The sequence below is a fragment of the Manis javanica genome, chromosome 7 (assembly GCF_040802235.1).
Source record: "Manis javanica isolate MJ-LG chromosome 7, MJ_LKY, whole genome shotgun sequence".
Classification (NCBI taxonomy): Eukaryota; Metazoa; Chordata; class Mammalia; order Pholidota; family Manidae; genus Manis; species Manis javanica.
Genome location: NC_133162.1, coordinates 89,560,008 through 89,579,344, shown reverse-complemented (window position 1 = coordinate 89,579,344; position 19,337 = coordinate 89,560,008). Strand labels below are relative to the sequence as shown.

Genomic DNA, 19,337 nt, shown 5'->3' with positions numbered 1-19,337 from the left:
CTACCCTCTCCCCAGTGCTCTGCACTGTATATTGGTCACCAATCAAGTGTCCATTTATCAGTGGGCCTGTTTTCAGATTCTTTTTCCTAGTCAGTCAGTATAGTTGTCTTGCCTTGCCCAAATACCACTCTCTTAACTTGCTGTAATCCATAATTTTCAAAACCCACTTAATTTTTTTCTGAGATCACCCTGGCTATTATTGGCCATTTGCATTTTCATACAAATTTTAGAATCAGCTTGCAAAATTTCACAAAATCCTATTGGAATGTTGAGCCAGACTGCATTCGAATCTACTTCTTGAACCTGATTTACTTTTTGCATTGTTTTGGGTCCTTATCAATTTATCATAATGTATTTTTTTAAGTCTTTTACATCTTTCATTAGTTTTATTCCTTGGTATAAAATGCTTTGATACTATGGTAAATAATATCATTTATACACCTTCATTTTCTAATTGTTTTTTGTAGTTATAGTGAAATAGAATTGATTTTATAGTCACTGAACTTGCTAAATTGTCTTTCAACTCCAATATTTTAACTGCAATTGCTTTGGGTTTCCTATATGCACAATCATGTCCCTTGTGAGTAATGATGTATTTTTTGTTTCTTTCCAGTCTCTAAACCTTGATTTATTTTATCCTTACCTTTTATCCAGACCATGTTGGCACCTCTCTCCACCTTTACATGTAGCCTTGTTGAGGAATAACATAGACCATAGGAAGAATATTTCTAGACAAAACAGCAAAAAGAGTTTCTGTTTAAGTTTAGAGCAGAGCTGGCCGAATCTACATAGTCCAGGCCTTCCTCAGGGAATATCTCCAGAGAAGGACTCTTGGGAAAGGTTTGGGTTTTCTTATAGCACCTACTTTGGGTGAAATCAAGACTTCAAAGAAATAAATTCCAACAAAGAATCTAAAGAAACAAAAAAGAACTCTCCCCTCCTGCCACCACCATGTTAGGGGGCTTGAGCTCTTTTCCTTGCACCATCCACAGAGGTGGTCTTCATATCACCACCAACTATTTATTGAATACAACTCTGGGAAATTTGTACAAATAGTTGTTTTGTTATGGATTGAATTCTGTCCCCTCAAAACTCATATGTTAAAGTTCTAACCCTCAGTACCTCAGAATGTGACCTTATTTGGAAACAGGGTCTTTGCAGATGTAATTAGTTAAGATAGGGTTATTAAGGTGGGCCCTAATCAGATATGACTTTTGCCCTTATAAAAGAGAAAATCTGGACACAGAGACACACACTCAAGGAAAATGTCATTTGTAGATGAAGGCAGAAGTCAGAGTGATGCTCCTACAAATCAAGGACTATCAAAGATGGCCAGAAGCTTGGAGAGAGGCATTAGACACCTCCTTCCCACACACCCCTCAGTAGAAACTAAACTTGCTGACATTTTGATCTTGAACTTCTGGCTTCCAGTGCTGTGAGACAATAATTTCTGTTCTTTAAGGCACACAATTCACAGTACCTTGTTATGGCAGCCTTCGCAAACTAATGCAACAATGTTTTAATTTGCTTTTCTCTTATTAGCAACAAAAAGGAATATCATGTGTTTTGTTTACTGGTGGTAATTTAAAAGGGTATTTATGAATATTAGGAAGTCATTAGGATAACAAAATAATGATTTTATAATGTCACATTGCACAGAGTATACCTCCGTAGTAGTATCTACATCAGTTATCTCCAGTGCTTACATGCCTGGATGCCACCTGTGAGTTACTGAGGAAGATTCTCCAAGAGTGGGGTCCAGAAATCCACATTTTTATTCTACTTCCCTGGTGAGTGAGACACACATTAGAACATTTTTGAGAACCACTGCTCTAAAAGTAGACTTTTAGTTCTCTTTTGGGTATTCTGCCCTGTACAACTTAAGTCACATGATGGCTAATTCTAACGTCAACTTACCTAGTCTGTGGTGTCCAGATGTTTGGTCAGATATCTGTGACCAAACTCCAGATGTTGCTCTGAAAGTATTTTTTAAAATAAGGCTAACATTTAAATCAGTTGACTTTAAAACAAATTAACGAGGATGGGCGTCATACAATCAGTCGAAGACTTTAAGGGAAAAAGACTGAAACCTCCTGAGGAAGAAGAAATTCTGCCTTTTGTGACCAAACTCTGCAGGAAACACAAGCAGATCTACAACCTGGTGGTGGAGGAGGTGGACTCGCAGGTCAACTGAGTGGCACTCGTGGAGGAAAAGCTGGATAAACTGAGCAGCCAGAGTTTTGGAATGGACCTGCTGCTGGTGGACCAGCAGGTGGAGAAGCACAATTATCTTCCACAATGAGGTCAAGGCCATTGGGCCCCACCTGGCCAAGGATGGGGGCAAGGAACAGAATAGTGATCTTTAGGTCAAGTACCAGAAACTGCTGGCAGCGTCCAAGGCTCGGCAGTGGCACCTGAGCTTGCTGCAAGACTACATGCAGTGCTCCACCAACGGTTGTACTGGCTGGACCAGCAGGCGCAGGGCCGCATGCAGTACGACTGGAGTGACAGCAATCTGGACTACCCTAGCCACCGGTGCCAGTACAAGAATTTCATCACCTGGAACCTGGAGGCCAAAGAGGAGAGAATCAATAAGCTGCACAGTGAGGGTGACCAACTGCTAGCCACCAAGCACCCCAGGAGGAACTCCATTGAGGTGCACATGGAAGCTGTGCATGCAGACTGAAAGGAGTACCTGAACTTGCTCATCTGTGAGGAGAGCCACCTGAAGTACATGGAAGACTACCACCAGTTCCACAAAGACATGAAGGATGCTCAGGAGCTGCTATGCAAAGTGGACTCAGACCTGAACCAGAAGTACAGCCCTGACTTCAAGGATCAATTCCAGATTGAGCTGCTGCTGCAGGAGCTGAATGACCAGAAGAAGGCTCTGGACAAGTACAAGCATGTGGTGTGGGGCCTGCAGAAGCGAGGGCAGCAGGTGGTGCCCCTCAGGTACTGCCAGGAGACGCCACTTAAGCCCATCCCTGTGGAGGCGCTCTGCGACTTTGAGGTGACCAGGGCCTGATCTCACAGAGCTACAGCTACACCCTGCAGAGCAACAACGGGGAGAGCTGGAACCTCACCAACAGTGCAGGGAACAAGCTGACTGCCCCCACCATCTGCTTCATGATCTCCAGCACCACAGCCTGGACAGTAAGTTCTGGAGTGTGTGGCAGAAGGAAGCTGGCAGCAGAGGCACCCTCCAGCAGCGGTACAAGGTGCTGAAAGCAGAGAACCCCAGAGATGCTTCTGATTTACAGGGGCAGCAGCTGCTAGCTGGCATGGACAAGGTGGCCAGCGCCTGGACCGGCAGCAGAAGGCTATCACGGGGATCCTGCGGCCACCACTGGAGCAGGGCCAGGCCATGCAGGACAGCACCAAGTGGGCCAAGGACCTCAAGAACATCACCAAAGAGCTGCTATGGATTGAGCCTGAGAGAAGGCGCACAGCGTGGTGGAGGATGAGGTGTTCGTGCTGGCCTTCCCAGGCAGTGGCAGTGCACCCCTGCTGAGGACCTGGGCAGAGGACACTGAGTGCAGATACAAGCGCCTGGTGCAGCTGCTGCACTCAGCCCAGGAGAAGTTAGATGTTGCCAATGCCTGGAGAAGAGCCTGCAGCAGGGCTGGGAGGTGCTGGCTGTGTTCTAGAACCAGCTGGCCCAGGATGACACAGTGCCTGAGACCGGCCATGCCTTGGACAGCAAGAGGCAGGAGCTGGTGGCCCTGGTCTCCGAGCTGCAGGCCCAGAAGTCCCTTCTTGCTGAGGTGGAGCAGAACCTTCAGGCAGCCAAGCAGTGCTCCAGCTCGCTGGCCAGTCACTTCCAGGAGCACTGCCATGACCTGGAGTGCCAGGAGGCCAAGGCGCACAAGCTGTGCCAGCGCTTTGACAACCTCTGCCAGCAGGTTGAGCTCAGGGTCCACAGCCTACAGAGTGCCAGAGCCACTTATGACAACTGCTGTGGTGGCTGCGACCATGTGCTACAGTTCTTGTCCCACAGCCCCAGCTACAAGCCTCAGGAGACAAGACAGCCTCAGTCAGATGGAGACCAAGGTGAACGATCAGAAGAACCTGCTGGATGAAATAGCAAGAAGGGAGCAGCAAGTACAGAGCATCTGCACCCTCTCCCAGCAGTACCAGCAGGCTGTCAAGGACTATGAGATAGAAGCAGAGAAACTAAGGTCCCTTCTTGACTTGGAGAATGGAAGGAGCAGCCACCTGAGCAAGAGAGCCCGGCTGCAGAACCCCACCACCAAAGTGAGGGAGGAGGAAGTGGCTCTTACTGCCAAGTTCACTGAAGTCATAGCCATCAACAGAGAGAGACTGCAGAATCTAGAGTTTGCTCTGAATCTACTAAGACTACCCCAGAGGTAGGAGTGACTCATGAGACCCTGCAAAGGAGCCAGCCAGGCTCGGGAGTGGAGGAGACATGGAGGATTCAGAAGCAGCTGGATGAGGAGACTGAGTGAAGGCAGTAGCTGGAGAAAGAGGTCGAAAGTGCCCAGGAGGAAGTCCAGGTTCTGCAGAATCAGAGCCCCCAGGAATTGGTGGTGAGGAAGGAGGTGCTGAAGAAGGTGCTGGACCCTGGGTTGCAGGAGAGCTTCCAGCAGATGCAGCAGACTCTGGCAGAGGAGCAGCACAAGAACCAGGAGCTGGAGGCACTGTGGCAGTGGCTGCATGTCCTGGAGCAGGAGGCTGCAGGCAGGGGGCAGGAGTTTGTGGTCAAGAAGGTGTTGCGCATCAAGCTGGACAGAGCCCAGGTGGACAAGGTCCTGAGGCTGAGGGGGGAGCTGGAGGAGCTGCAACAGCAGAAGGGCACCCAGGGGCAGAGGTGGCCTTCCTGCAGCAGCACATCACTGCCCCGGAGAACCAGGCACAGGAGGTCACCAAGAAGGAGGTGGTGAAGCTGTAGAATGACCCCCAGCTGGAGGGAGAGTACCAGCAGGTGCAGGAGGACCAAGAGCGGGAGGCCAGTCTCAGGGAGAAGCAGGAGGAAGAACTGAGCTTCTTCCAGGACAAGCTGAAGAGGTTGGAGAAGGAAGAGGCTCTGGCTGAGGGAAAGATCATAGTCAAGGAGGTGCTCAAGGTAGAAAAGGATGTGGCAATGGAGAGGCAGGTTGGTGACCTCAAACGCCAGTATGAGGACAAGGCTGCCAGGGCTCGCACCTAGCAAAGGGAAAAAGACTGAGTTGCTTCACAAGATCTGGGCCTTGAAAGAGGAAAATGCCAAAGTGATGGTGCCTGGAGCAAGAGCTGGACGACCTCAAGAGGCTGTTCAAGGACAAGGACCTGGAGATCGACGAGCTGCAGAAGTGCCTGGGCTCCATGGCCATCAAGAGGGAGCAGAGGGAGAACCACCTACGGTGCTCCATTGTGGTCTTTGACCCCAACACTGGCTGGGAGCTGTCCCCGAAAGAAGCCCACCGGGCCTGTCTCATTGACTGTAACATGTTTGTGTAACTCAGGAGCCAGGAGAGTGACTGGGAGGAAATATCAGTGAAGGGTCCCAATGGGGAGTCCTCCATGATCCATGACAGGAAATCAGGCAGGAAGTTTTCCATTGAAGAGGCCCTGCAGAATGGAAGGCTGACCCCAGCTCAGTATGACTGCTACGTCAACAAGGATATGTCCATCCAGGAGCTGGCTGTCCTGGTGTCTGGGCAAAAGTAGCCACCACCCTGCCCTCTGCTACAGCTGGCTCTCTTGCCCAGTGACCTCCTCCTCGGCCCTGTGCATGCTCCCAGTCCATGCAGAGCCAAGCATGCTCCCACACCCTTGCCATCAGGCTGCTCAGAGCCCACACATCAACCAGTACGATGGGCACTGGCCAAACCATCACTCAGCCTGGATGACTGACCTGCTTTTCCTCCAATGATGTGGCAGCCACCCTGCCCTTCTTTTCCCTCCTTTTCCTACAACAGACTGCAGTCGTCTCATCAATAGGCTCCTTGTGTGGCACCTGGAAGCAATCCAAAAACTAATGCAGGTGACTAAAGCGGACAAGCCCCCTCCATGGCAGCAGCCTGCACACCGAGATGAGGGCTCCAGAGCAGAAAGGCACCCACCACACACCTTCCCCTTCATCAAAGGACTAGGCCCCTACGGGATTCTGGTTCAGAGATGAACTTCTGCCCCAGGCCCTCTGGGGAGATAGATCTGGGCTCTGGCCCAGAAGAGGGAAAAGAAGACACAAGTGTCTGGCCCTTGGTGCCAGAGTGAAGGTGTCCTGTCAGCTGGCTTGTCCAGGAAAAGGCACCATCACCAGTGTGTATGGTTCTGCAATGATTTTCACCGTGCACAGTACTACTATCAGTTTCAGTGTCAGTGCCTTGCAAGTCTTGCTTATTGTCTCATTGTTTAGGTGTACTAGACAGTGGACTTCTTGCCAGATGAATTTCAGATTCTCTCTGTCTCATTATGTAGGAAAATGAGAAGTAGGAAACTATTGATAGCGTGAAAATAAACACCTGGTGGCTTGATTCTAAAAAAAAAAAATTGAAGGTATTTTCAAAGGAATCTTGTGTCTACTTGCTAGTAGTAATTTGATTGTTTTTGCATAAACTTGCCTGATGATTTAGTAAGTAAAACGTTAACTGATTTTTAAAAATTTCCTGACTTGACTGGTTACAGACTTAGTTGACCAGTGGATTCATATTTTGGGACAATGGTGGCACATTGCCAACCCAATGATAGATTATGCATCCCATGTGTACTTTAAGCAAGGTGCCTAGTACTCTAGAGTATTTGCTTTCCTCTCTCAAAAAATTGGTGTCTTTCACAATAATAAGGGGACCTTGAAGGAACTTTTATTTCAAATATGTTCTATGGAAGCACTTGACCAACACTGAGTCAGATTGCCTCAGTGTGGTAGGCAAAGAATCAGGAAGGAGTCAAGCAATGGTAGATGCTCATTACCTCTTCCAGCTCACTCTTGTCCCAGTTAGTAAATTCCTACTTGAGTCCCTTGTGTTCAGGGGAGAACCTGACTTACTCAGCTCTGACCGTCTGCTCTGCTGAGAGTGAGCAGCAGGCAGGGAGCAAGGGTGAGTGAGGACACGCCACCACTCCTGTGGCAGAGAGAACACTCAGCCCTTGCCTCCCATCCAGGGTTCCTGTGTTGTGCTGAACTGCTACCTCTTTCCCTGCTATGGCTGCAAAGAAGGGTAGGGCATTCATTGTGAGCTGAGGTAAAGGTAGAGGAATGCTCTTCCAAATGTGGGATGCTTCTGGTGATGGGATCAGGTTCTGGAATGTGTTCTTTCATATACAACAATAATAGTATTATACACAGCCAATAATAGTAGTGTAACTCAGTTCGGATTCCTGGACCCGATTCCAATAAGTGTAAGTGTGTGGGAGGGGGTCTTCCCACACGTAACACCAAACAATTCTTGAGCACCAGCAGGGTGTTGGAGAACTCAACTTGATTCTGATGCTATCTGCCTGGAGAGAACACCAGATTCCCAGGTAAAGGGCTCCGTCCTACAAGACCGCCCTCCACCCCCAACTCCAAACACAAGTCAATCATAAGCCCTGACCTCCCCTTAGGTTCAATTAATTTGCTAGAGCGGCTCACAAAACTCAAGAGAACACTTACATTTACAGTTCAATAAAGGATACTGTAAAGGACACAAGTTAACAGCCAGATGAAGATACAGAGGACAAGGTCCCAAATAAAGGAGCCTCTATCCTCATGGAGCTTGGGGCCTGGCTCAGTGGCACACAGTAGCATTCTGGTTCCCCAAGCACAGAAAGTCTCCCAGACTGAGAAACAGAATCCAAGAGAACAAAGAACCAATAAGCTCTTCTTATGGGTTTTGTGAGGGCTTCATTGTATGGTCATGATTAACTAAATGACTGGCCGTTGGCTGATTCAATTCCAGCCCCTGCCCTTGGGTGGGGGTCCAAAGGTCTCTTATTAACAAGAGAAAACATCCATTTCACCTTTAAGACTCTGTAGTGTTTTCAGGAACTGTGGATAAAAACTAACTATACCTGGGAAATACACATTTGGTCATCTGAATGACCAAACATGTATTTCTTATGACTTGTTACACATCACATGCTCCCTGATATTGACTTGTGTCTCTTGTTAAATCAGGCCCAGACATGCTGTTAGGCATCGAGGAGGTTAGAGCTCACCGGAAACCAACCCAAGGCTGGGTCATTTGCTCTCTTTTTCCTTCTCTCCTGTGAACTGGGTTATCACTAGCATCTCAGTCTCTAGAAGCTGTGGTGAGGAACAGAACCACCCTTAGTTATACTAAGCCATTCCTAAGTCAAAACATGGCTCAGAAAGCAGTGAGGGACCAGAGGCTTTGTGGGCAGCTCCTCCTAGGCTGCCTGACTGGGCTCACACAGTATCAAAAACCTTGACCTCAGTGTCACTGTTAGGCCCTGATCACTCTTCATGGGTGCTTAAAAATGCAGTCACTATAATTAGGATATTAGGATCTCCCAAAGCAACACCACTGGGTTGGGCCTTGGAACCTGGTGTGACAGAATGACCACATGTCACCATCTTCCATTTTAATGGGGACTATTTGGCAAATGGCATTGCTTGGGTCATGTAAGGACCTCTGTGGAATCACGATAGGGTTGAAATTTCAAACATTTTCACCCTTGGTTCAGGACAAGGGAATGTGCTCATGCATTTACCCCAGCGACATGGACATTAACAGCAACTGGGTGGGAGGTCACAGCATCTGGCTGTATCTGATGTGTCTATATGAGCAAAGATATAGTGGAGGGGACTGAAAATTCTTCTGCTTGGCTCACTTCTGTATTTCTGGGTTGTGCCCTATGCATAATTGCAAAGACAAAATGCAATGAATTGGAATGATCTAACATTTCTGTGACATCTGCTTTTTTTGTACCTGAGTTCTCCCAGAGACCACATCACACAAGGGAAATGTGTGTGGAAATTATCTCATGAATGTCTCCAAGACAGACCATAAACATGGATTATTCAGAACTAGCAAAGATCTACCCTGGAGCCTGATTAACCCTCTTTGGCAATTTATGATGAATTGTCTAAATTTCCTAGATAATTGCTACAGCCTTATGTTACCTCTCAATGGATAGACACCACATCAGGATGGTGTAAGTGAGGTAGATATTTGCTAATAATTCTCCAGTCCAGAGACCTGCATATGACAGAAACTCCAGATGTTAGGGCTAAAGGGACCCTAGAGACTGTCTGTTTCTACTGTTGATTTTTACAGATGGAAAATGATATGCGGAGTGATGATGACGTACCCAGGGCCACACAGTGGCAAAACAGGGACTGGAGCCCAAGTCTATACACCTGATTCTGTGCTTTGTTTAGAGACTATACTGCTCTGCTAAGAACAATAGGTCTGTCATATGCACTGTTGGTTATACTGAGGGTGTTCCACTAATCAACTGAGATAGGCTGAGACTTACTTCTTCTGCCAGATAACCAGAAAGAGCAAGGAAACAATTTGGCCCTGCAGGGTGGGGATGAAATGGTTTCTTTCAATATATTGCTAAGTTCTTCATTTAACAAGAGCCAAAGAACAAGTACAGACCAAATGTGTCTTACAAACAAAATTCTTCCTTTATATAGACACCTGCACTTCTTCAGTGGGAGCCATGGGCCATTAGGGCCATGTGCTTGTCACTATGCTTCCAGCCGATGTTTACTGCTACTTGAAGACTTCCCTGTGATGTGCTTATTGTTTAATTCTCCTGTAAAGAGAGGTTTGCTCAAATTCAACAGGATGGCTTAAATTCAAGCCAGGGTGCAATGCGCTGCTGTGCATTAGTTACAGTGGCACATCAAAGCTCTAGGGCAGGAGGCTGCAGTTTCTTTGGGCTCCCCAAGGGCCCTCGGGGTGCTGTGCTGTGGTCAGTGGAAGAATCTGTGTCTCATTCTTAGATGTATTTATGTTCAGCAACATTGCAGGATCGTCCTGCTAGGTCTTTGTGCCTTTGTTCAAAAGGCCGGCCCTTGCTTTGAAGTGAGCCGGCAAGACACAATGCCAGAGGGTCACTCAGGCAGGGCCCATGGCCAGACCCTGGAAAGGGGGTGGGGAAAGCCAAATCCCTTCTGCCCACCTAGGTTTCCCACTGCACACAGGCAAATGGACTCATTCAAGAAGGGGCTGTTGGAAGCTAGATTGTGAGACGAAAACTGACCATCCATTGTGACTCATGTGCACTAAGAAAGAGAGGAATCAATTGAACCAGATCAACAAGTATTTATCGATTGCCTCCCATGGGCAAGAAGTAAAAGTCTGGGCAGTGCTTGCTCTGAAGGGATGATTGTAATTTTAGACCAACTCCCTCATCACCTAGATGACCAGCTAAACATGAATGTATTAGTAATTAAAAGAATGAAGGCTGAAATAATATTTCAGGAACAGATAGTCAAGCACAGTGATCCATGAAATGAACAGTGTGCATTAGCCCTGAGTCCTGCAAGGAGAGACTGGCTGGGCTAGGTACAGCTTTCCAGGAAAAACTGCTGGGAGGCATATGGCTTGGACTTTACTGGATAGTATTAGCTTCTATGCAGCATTCTCTCTTGTGAACAAGTAAAGCTTTATTAGGCTGTTAAGGAGTTTAGAGCCACTTGGCCTTCGCAGACAGCAATTCCTTTGTGATAGGATCCAGTACAAGAAAAAGAAAACACATGGTTGATGGTGAGATGGTCTTGTTCTTAGATGTCAGCAGAGCCAATACTCTTTCTGGTTCAGGGATGTGATTGCATGGCTTTCCCAACTAACAACCTCCCACCACAGCAAAGTCTAAACAATCACTCTCCTTGGCACTTCCACGGCAAAAAAAAAAACCCATGGCCTTCTGGGTTTTACTCCCATGCATGTTATGATTCAGATTCTCCTAGCTCCTGCCCTGACCCTTCCTCCTCCTTATTGTCCAGATAATTCTCCAGGTTCACAAAAAAGGACACTTATGAGTCTCTTATCTATTCATTGCCGAAAACAGACATTTCTGGAGAGCTTGTCTTTTTCATTCTTGGGAGAACTGGCAGTAGCCCATCCCTTCCCAAACTTACATTCATTCCTTTATTCATTCTTTCATCCAATAATATTTATACAGCACCAGCCATGTGTCAAACACTGTACCAGGTACAGGGGATTTCATAAAAACACTGGCATCTAGAAAGAAGTGAAGGAATATAGGTAAGTAAAGAGGCTGTGTCCCTGACTTGGGCTATAAGGAACACTTTCCAGAGAAGTGACATGAAAGCTGAACCCAAGTGTGTAGGAAATAGTCCCACAAGGGTGGACAGAGGAGAGGGGGTTCTGACCAGACAGGACTGGTGAGCGGCCATGTTACTGGAGCTGGAATGTTGTTTCAGAGGGCTGAGCAAAAGTTGAGGCCAGGGATATAAGCAGTGGCCAGTTGCTGAAGGCCTTGTAAGAGTGCCAGGAGTTTTGTCTCTGTCATCAGGGCAGTGGTGAGCTAATGAAGTGTTAGGCTCTTCAGCACGACAAGCTCCAAGCAACTTGTCATTTAACACTCATTAGGCATTTTTGTCCCTCTCAGCATTTTAAAGAAATGACTACATCCTGATGAAGCCTTAGCCAGCATGCAAAAGAGTGGAGGGTTTTCTCATTTTACAGGTGGGGAAACTTGAGCTACATGGAGGTCACAGGGCTTGCCAAGGTCATGCAGGAGTCCAGAGTGGAAGCTGAACAATCAGCAAAGTCTGTGACATAGAGGGAAATGTGATAAGAGCACAATGAATGTGCTGTCCAAGTAGGACTGAGATAACATAGAGCATAAATTCCTTAAATGAATTTTGGGGAATAAATTAACTCCCGGATTGAAACTTAAAAAATGTACTGATTTTCATTTGGGACTTCAAAGGTCAAGGCTTTGGAACTGGTTTAGTCCTAGGAAGAGAAACCAAAACATGAGTTACCTTTGATACATAGAGATGCAAGAGGAAGATCCTAAGATTGATCACTCACAACCACAGGCCTGTTTTCTCCTCTGGAAGGGGAGATAATCATGCACCCACCTCACAGGACTTTGGTATGAGGATGGCGTGAGTTAACGTCTGTCTTCAGCAGTGCCTGGTGTATGATAGGGGCTCAGTTTGTTAGCTGACCTTTCCCCATGTTCCCTTAAAGATAAGTGCACCCAGTTTGAAAAACATGGTGGCAGAAATATCTTCCAAAAGCACAAGGCCTCCCAGGTATGCAGCAGTGCCACAACTGTACCTTTAAGAGAGTGGAATCAAGCTAGACATGAGACCTGGGTCCTTGCAGTGCCCGGCACATACAAACATAACACATTACTGTCCAGGCAGCACTAGCCACACAGCAGAGCAGACAGGTGACACCAACACACGCCCACTGGTGTCAGTGCAGAATTGCAGAGTGCTGGATTCTGGTGTGGATCAAGAATAGATGACCAAACATAAGTGGACAGAATACATCCCATGTCAAGAGTGATTTGGCTAAAAGTGTGGTGCTTGAAAATTTCTGTAGTCTTTACATTTCATTTGTGACAATGCTATATGTACCTTAATGAAACATATGACACTGAATAAAAATTCCTGTCTTTGAAGCCAGATCTGAGTAGAACATTGAAATGAGGGGAAAAATATACCACTTTCTACTTGAAGGGTCAGGCTTTTCAATGACTTGTATTAGTTTAACAAATCTGTGCTCACTGTTCTCCATTTTCTGCCTGATCCTTTATACCAATCTCTGGACCACAGATTCAGTGAGGAATGAAGAAACTTCACCCTTTTGTAAAAGCCCTTGACACTTAAAGTCATAGTTTGAGGAGATAAATCTGCATAGTCACAGTCATCCTTAACAACCTCTTTCATACAAGCAAGAGAAAGCTACAGGCAGCTAGGAGCCGCTTACTTTCTGCAACAGTTTAAATGCAAGTTCTTTTTTTAAAAAGCCATCTAATCATTAGTCAATGGCTCCTAGAAAAGGAAAATGCATAGTGTTTGCTCTTTAAAAATTATTTCTCCACCACCTTTAATGTTATTTTATTTTATTATTTTATAATTTTTTACTGAATGGCCCCCTCATTGGTCTCTCATGGGATACTAATGTACACAGGGCTATGTTATTGCACTTTTGTTTCATTTGATGATCTCTCTTTGCTTAGTCTCTGTGAGATATAGACAGAAACAACCTATTCTCTTTGGACTTTGTGCTTTCCTACAGAACTAACTGCTTTGACCTCTGAGAGCCAGCTTTTCCTCCTGCTCCAGATTTAACCAGAATACATTAGCATACTAATCTTGCTAATTTAAGTTTCACATGGCATGGCCGGAATCAGTCCCTTGCATTTTAGCAGCACTGGGCTCTATCTGTGACCTCTTGTCTATTGAAATCACAAAAGCCATCTTCATTATTAAATCTGATCCTGTCTTATACTCCTCCTGCAATGTGTAATCTCAAATTGATAAATGTTTAATTGATAAAGTTCTCAAGTTTCCAATCTGTCTACTTAATCCTTTGTTTAAATTCTAGCACAGCTAATAAGTGTCAGAGCCAACATTTGCTATTTATCTGACAAAAGATTTGTATCTAGAATTACATAACTCTGTAACAAAAAGACAATCCAATAAAAAAAGGGGATGGGAAAATTGATCAGATACTTCTCAAAAGAAGATAAACAAATGGCCAATTAGCACATGAAAGATGTTCAACATCATCAGTCATTAGGGAATTAAAATAAAGAACACAAGATATTGTTTAATGGATAACATTAAAAAAACACCTGACAATAACAAGTGTTGACAAGGATGTGGAGAAACTACAACAGGCATAATTTCCAGTAGCCATATAAAGTTTTGACACATTGGTTATTTGGCAGTTTCTTATAAAGTTAATATACACCTATCATATATCTCAGCCATTCTATTCCTAGATATTTACCCAAAAGCAATAAAGACATATATCCACACAAAGATGGGTACACACATGCTTATAGTAGCTTTTTTTTGTAATAGCACCAAACTATAAATAACTCAAATGTCCATCAACAGATGAACAAACCCTGTTATGTCTATTCAATAGAGTATTATTCAGCAATAAAAAGGAATGAAGAAAAAGCTCCATGTAATAAATTCATATTTATTTATTTTCCTTTCTTCTTGTTTTCTATAGCTTTATAGCTGAGTTTATATAGACAGGCCCCTTGGTTATAACTCATGGAACCAGGAATGTGGATATTATAAGTGAATAAAGCCAAATACACAAACAAATATATACCACATGGCATTCTAAATGTGAAAAAAATGAACTATTTTGCTAGAAATCAGATCAGGGATTGTTTGGTGTACATGCAGCAGTGGGGTTATTTGGTTTGGGGCACAAAGAACTTTCCAGATGAAATACTATCTGTCATACATTTGTCAAAATGAATCAAAGAGTGTGCATCTTTATTTTAAAAAGTGCTTAATCAGTAATGTTATGTAGATTAAATGAGATGATACCTGTAAAGCATTCAGCATAGATCCCAACACATAATAGACGCAGTTTCTGAAGTAGTATTAGAAGCTTCTGGTTGCAAAATGGAAACCATAATTCACTAGAGAAAAACATATTTTGCAAAGTTATCTATCTGTTTAAAACTTCTCCCCAAATTCCAAAGACTTGGGGTATTATGAAAATAAATCTAATATTTTCAGTGGGACTGAATTAAGGGGAGGAAGAAGGAAAATAGCTTCCCTTCAGATATGAAGAAAGGAAAGATTAATTTTCTTTCCAACTTAAAATAGTGTCTTTGTTTGTATAATTAAACTACCACTCAATCATATGACCTAGTAGACAGGCAAAATGTGCACACTCAAAATTTGCAATTTAACAAAACATGTCTTACATAAAGCAAGAAAAGCATTAATTTAAGTTTGTTTAAATTATAGTAAGAGACTATGAGTGGTTTAGCAAAGTCCTTCCGTTTTCTAAAAAGGACTCCAGGCTTAATTCATGAGCAACTTAAAAGTAATTTATATCCATATAAACCTACCCAGATGCTTGGCCACTCTGCAATCCAGAGACCACTGGAACAAATCAAACCTGGCACAGAGAAGAACTAAATGTGCCTTTAAAATTACAGTTGGGGAATTTAAGAGTGTTTATCTTGTCCAAAAAGAACTCAGAGATTTAGGGCAAAAGCACATACTTCTGCAATATTGCCTGGTAAACAAGTAGATCTGAAAATTTCTTTGAAGCAAATTCATAAAGTTATTTATTTCCTCTCTCTGGGGCGATATAAGGCTGTGTTCCTTCATCTCCCTGTGTCTTCTCTAGCTTTTGTAATTGGGGGTGTGAAAATGGGCCCTATGATGTACTCTAGACCACCTGAGGGTTTGAACTGTCTGGGGCTTGGTATTTTGATGTCTTGTCAACCAGTCCTGGGATAAAGGATGCTGAAGATGCTCCCTGGCTGCCATTGTGGCTATTTGGTGTCCTCTCTCCAGCCAAGCTTGGCATGTACTGAGAGGCTGAGCTCCTGCAAAACAGATCCACACAGCAGGCAACAGGCCAACCAGCCAGACAGTGAGACAGGGCTATTTGTGTTAAGTATCAGTGTGGCAATACCACTGAGCTACAAAACTGAGATGTTTAACCAGTGAGGACAGTGCACCAAAGCCAAGAGTGTTATTTCCATTCACACAAAATGCTATGGTTCATAGACCACGTGTCTGTACCTTTGGGACTTCTATAGCAAACTTCCTACATCACTATTTCTTGACACCTGATTGTTAGAGAGGATGTGCTGGTGAGATTGTCTTTGGGCCAGAACAGTGGGAACTGCTGTCACTGAGCTGGATTCCCTGCCCTCCCTGGGCATTTTAGGATCCTTGGGTGCTGAGTTTAAGCAGAGCACTGAGTCCCAGATGAGAACATGTGGTAACAGACAGCAGGGCCAAAGCTATTCAGTAATCAGAGTAACCTGACTTGCAGTGTCTTTGGTGTTGGTCATCGTGTCCCTAGAACTGAAATAGTAGGGCATTTAACTGAAGTCTTAATTTGTAGAAGCAGAAAAGCTCTGCATCTGGTGAACAGAAGTCCGAGTTGGGTCACCACAAATAGATTGTTACGGCCCCTCAACCAGTTCTCACACTCAAGTTGGTCCATGTCCAATCCCAGGCTGGGACTGGAATGAGGCAAGAAAGGCATTTAAGGTCTTAAATTTAAGGACACACTCACTCTCAGGCTGATGCAAATGCAGGACTGGTGTGTGAGGCCCTGGAGAGTAACCTCCTCCTCAACTTCTGTGTCTGAGCTCCTCTGCCTCACCCTAGACCCAGCCAAGAGAGCCCTTGAGGGAGGGAGGCCAAGTTCTTCAGAGGAAGGCCCATACTACACAGCAAATGTTATCATAATCTTCCTACAGAAAGACCTGTGGCCATTTACCAGAGGGACTGTGTATTGAGAAAGGGTAAATAATCTGACTTTTCAGGGATTATAAGACACTGGCGCTAAACTCTAATTTCTGGAGCCAAAACACCACTGTGCTCCACTAGTAAGAACAGGGGCTTATGAAGTTCAGATGGCCAGTCAAGTGTTGATGTGAGTACATTTCATAGTGGAACCAGTGAGTCCCAAGTCCACCCTGGGGGGCTTTCCCCAGTTTAGAATGCATACATTGGAATACACATACTCAGCAACAGAAAAATTCCCCACATCCATTCCGTAATGTCTGGAGTGAGGATGTTAGGTTAAGGATGGTCAGGTGGAAGCCACTAAAGCTGTCTCTGCTTAACTACACAGCAAACTAAAAGCACAGCTACATTCATGGAAAGATTTCAGAGATTAGTGGCACCTAATCAAGGTCTTAAAAGATGAAACAGCAGTGATTCCTATCAGATTCCTAGTCTACTCACCTATTGGCCTGTACAGAAGACAGATGAATCTGGGAAAATGATGATGGATTATTGCAAACTTAATAATGCTTTGATTCCAATTGCAGCTACTGTTCCAGATATGGTTTTATTGCTAGATCAAATCATAAATCCCCTAGCAAGTGAAGATAGCTGTTGATCTGGCAAATAACTTTTTTTTTGCACCTGTTAGTAAGGACCATAAGAAGCTATTTGCTTTCAACTGGCAGGGTCAGAAGCACATCTTGACTGTCCTATCTCAGAGCAATATTCACTTTCCAGTCCTAAGTCATATTCTAATACTCAGGGAACTTAATAATTTTTCCATTACACCAAACAACATGGCAGTCCATTATATTGGAATATCATACTGATTTTTCCCTGGTAAACAGAAAGAAGCAACCATTGGGAGATAATGTTTTTCACATTTATGTACATGTCTTACAAGCAGAGTCACTGCCTTTATTCTGAACTGTCTTTTCAAAGAAGCTTGTATAATTACTAGCCTTGGAAGATACAGTGTATCCCTCCAAAGCGAAGGTTAGGCATGCTTACAGTAAGTATAACAATGGTAATGTCTCCGTCTGGAACAAAGAGCAGATGTGCTTACCACCCATCATATAAGATTCAGTTTCTCTAAGTTCAGGGTTCTTCTCCTGTAATGGAACCCACTGTGTGTAGAGGTGCCACAAGGTCCTCTTTGTGTCACCCTGTGGGAACTTGGATTTGGAAACTGGTAGAAGAAATGCTGATAGTTTAGTTATTGCTATTGCTCTGAATAATAAAGTTCTTTTGAAACAGGGACCATAGGGTTAAGACAGAATAGGGTGAGGGCCTCTGGAAAAAACAAGGCAGGATATTTGCAGTCAGAGCAATGTAACTACATGCAAGGAAACCTACCAGAACTCTGTGTTAAACATTAAGCTCTAGAGTCATTCTTCAGTAAGATCAGTTAATATTCCCCAGATAAAGAAGAGTAGCACATGTTTTTATTATGCTAATCATTTGTAATCATGTGTAAGATTCACTTTAGCATGCTAAAAGGCCCAGGCCTATGTGCTGTCTCTCCTTCTTCAGATCTGATGAGGTGATTTTGCAAACTGGCTACTAATTTAGCATGCAGACCCAGCTGTAAACAACATAGTAAAAGGCTGGAAGGACTCTACCTTAAAGCTAAGATTGCATTTTAACACCCAGAAAGTTTAAGAAGTTAGATTCTTAACTTACTCTTTAGCAAACAATACCTCAGCCCACCTTAGGGGCTGGGCAAGCTGCCTTGTTTGATATGCTCCCATACCAAGACACTGGTATCTCAGGGAGAAATCATCAGAGCAGGAAGTTGCTTGTATTAAGTTAATTCTAAAGATTCAGGGACCACTTAACAAAGGCCACACCCCTAAGCCTTTATCCGGTTCCCCCAAATCCTCAACTGTCTATAAAACCCCTAGACAATGCACTAGTATGGACTGACTCTCTTGTCCGGTCCTGTGTGAGCCAGAAGCTCTGTCCTTTCACTCTATCTCTAAATAAAAGTCTCTCCTTGGCTCTCCTACCTTGGGCATTTGCTAAGTTCATTCTTTGATTCCACAAACAAGAACCCTGGCATCACTTTTTCTCTGACTCAGGGGTTTCATGTCTTCTACCAACATCCATGAAACTGGTAGGTAACTTGTTAGCTTATACATAGGGTAAAATCTCAGAGCCTTCACTGCTCTTGACAGCAATTACTTTAGATACATTGATAAGACACAAAGGATAGGAAACAAACCCCACAAAAATTCAGAGGGGTACCACCCCATTGTTTAACTTTACAGGAGACCAATTATTTGGACTCTGTCAAGATATCTCTTCCAAGATGAAGAATAAGCTGCTGCATTTGGCCCCTGTGATATCATGATTTATAATAAAAATATATATTTGCTCTTTGTCCCCATTTCTGGCATAAAGCTCCCCAAACCTGTAGGATTTCCTAAGTCTGAGAGCTGTAAAGGTGTCCTTTGTTATGCTGATGTGGCAGCTTTGTAATAGCACCTAAGGAATGGAGCTGGTTGCTAGGAAAGCTGACCTAGTGATTAGAGGTTTGAAACTTTCAGTCCCACCCAATGATCTCTGGGAAAGGAAGAAGGGCTGTACATTGAATTCAATCACCAATGGCTAATAACTTAATCAGTTATACTTATGTAGTGAAGACTCCACAAAACCCCAAAGGACTGGGTTCTAAGAGCTTCCAGGTTTATGATGATGTGAAAATTTGGGGAGGGTTGTGTACTCAGAGAAGTCATGGAAGTTCCATGCACCTTCCCCCATATCTTGCCCTGTATATCTCTTCCACCTGGCTGTTCCTGAGTTATATCCTTTTATAATATGTAACGGAGTGCAGAGAGCATCAAGAGTCAGGAAAAAGAACTAATGACACTTAACCTGACTGCCTAGAGAGAGAGCCACACAGTTTTTTCTTGTGTAAATTACCCGAGGCTTCTGA

The 19,337-nt window shown here is 44.3% G+C and overlaps 1 pseudogene; it reads left to right on the top strand.

Annotated features, from left to right (window-relative positions):
• The first annotated feature begins 2,041 nt into the window (after positions 1 to 2,041).
• LOC108407695 (periplakin pseudogene) lies at positions 2,042 to 5,384 on the top strand (annotated as a pseudogene).
• The last annotated feature ends 13,953 nt before the right edge of the window (positions 5,385 to 19,337 follow it).